The sequence below is a fragment of the Aplysia californica genome, unplaced genomic scaffold (assembly GCF_000002075.1).
Source record: "Aplysia californica isolate F4 #8 unplaced genomic scaffold, AplCal3.0 scaffold01031, whole genome shotgun sequence".
NCBI lineage: Eukaryota > Metazoa > Mollusca > Gastropoda > Aplysiida > Aplysiidae > Aplysia > Aplysia californica.
Window position 1 is genome coordinate 130442 of NW_004798301.1, and position 1312 is coordinate 131753.

The following is a 1312-nucleotide window of genomic DNA, read 5'->3' on the forward strand; positions in this document are numbered from 1 at the left end:
TTATTATTATTATTATTATTATCATGGCGAAAAAATGGTGAAATGGTATGAGTTTAACGCCCCTATCAACACTATTAGGTTATTTAAGAGGTGGGACCTCCTAATTTAACGTCCGTCTCCGATAGGACCGAGCCAAGTGGGAAGTTCGCGTAAAGTGCCTTTCCCAAGGACACAACGTCTGACCGAGCTGAGGCTCGAACCCCCGAACCCGCAATCTCACGATTACGAGTCCGGTGGCCTAACCACTGGGCTACCGAAGCCCTTATTATTATCATTCAGGCGGGGTAAGCCAGCAGATTGTTCCTGGGTAAGCCAGCAGATTGTTCCTGGGTAAGCCAGCAGATTGTTCCTGCACAGATGGGACTAAACTAAAGATACATCTTTGGCACAATGAGACCAAATCCAAAACATTTATTGTTTTTCAAGGTCGCGAATCAAATCGGTGGTACTGAGCTAAATCGTAACATTTTACCACACACTTCCTCATTTACACATACGGACACACATCGATAGGGGGCTCTCGTAGCCTAGAGGTTAAGGTGTTGGACTCTCATTCAAAGGTCGCGGGTTTGAATCCGGGTAGCAAACGGAAACATTTTCTTCTCTACAATTGTCTCCTTTCACCTCCTTCCTGCTCTCTAGCAATGTTCTGTCATCTGCTTTCGTCTCCACTTTCTGTCCCCATCCCCTCGCCTCCTTTGCCCCTCCTCTGGGCTCCTGACTCTTTCTGCAGCCTTTCTATTACTACTCCTTGGCTCCTTCTAACTACTGTCTTTCAGCCACGCCCTGATCTTCTGGTAGGAAAGATCTACCCCCAGCCTTCTCGGACAAGGGCAAAAAATGTCGGAGGTCCCGTGTGCAAGTTGCACACGTTAAAGATCCTTTGGTGGTCTAAAATTGACAAGAGTAGGCTTCGACCGCCACCCGTGGAAAATTCAAAATTTCCTTCCGTCTGAAAATGATCAATGTATCCTGCGCGCTCATATGACCTTATGCAGTTGCGAGCACCGTAATACACCTGCCAAAAACAAACAAACAAAAAACACATCGATATCATACTCATGCACGCATATCCATAATAATAATCATGAATATTCATGAATGGCCGCATCCTTCCCGGTGTGTACACAAATGCAGACATGCATACATACTTGCAAGTGGAACTGAAGGCATTAAAATATGACATGCTTTGTACCCAGAGGGTGCCCCCATTACCCTGACTGAGAAAGTTCAAAGGGTCAACATTAGTATAGTTTACGGGCCTGCTGTCAACAGGGGAAACAGAGAACGAGAGAGAGAGAGAGAGAGAGAG